This window comes from Seriola lalandi, unplaced genomic scaffold, assembly GCF_002814215.2.
Source record: "Seriola lalandi dorsalis isolate HSWRI2012SDOR001 ecotype SW California unplaced genomic scaffold, Sedor1 jcf7180002055009, whole genome shotgun sequence".
Classification (NCBI taxonomy): Eukaryota; Metazoa; Chordata; class Actinopteri; order Carangiformes; family Carangidae; genus Seriola; species Seriola lalandi.
This window is the reverse complement of record NW_019525552.1, coordinates 105627-106021: the sequence shown is the minus strand read 5'-3', so window position 1 is coordinate 106021 and position 395 is coordinate 105627. Positions and strand designations below refer to the sequence as shown.

At 40.3% G+C, this 395-nt stretch overlaps 1 protein-coding gene across 1 annotated transcript in view; it reads left to right on the top strand.

The window, feature by feature from the left end:
• The window catches only part of LOC111647840 (uncharacterized), a 31026-nt gene that overhangs the window by 4123 nt on the left and 26508 nt on the right, over nucleotides 1-395 (top strand). The gene's annotated exons all lie outside the window — the stretch shown is intronic.

Sequence of the window (395 nt, the reverse complement as noted above, 5' to 3'; positions counted from 1 at the left end):
TTGCTTCTGATATTGTTGATGAGAGAATTGGGGATCAGTGACCTGCAGGTGCGTTCAATGTAAGTTAGTAAAGTTTATAACATCAACTTCACAAAGTCACAGAAGAAGAGTTCACACGCTCCTCCTACATGAGGAAGAACAGACTTTGAGGAAGTGACTCTGTCTTGATCAAAGGTGATATATCCTGTATTCCTCTGTCAGAGGCAGCAGTTCACAGACTGATGAAGAGACGCAGAGAGACAGAAAAGCACCATGATTGAATTCAGATGGATTCAAATGTCCGTGTTTCTGATGCTGCTGCTCCAGATTACAGGTGAGAAACATTTAACATCTATCAATAACAGAAACATTACACACGTCGACCTTTTCATGCTGTTTTATTAATTAACCTTCAC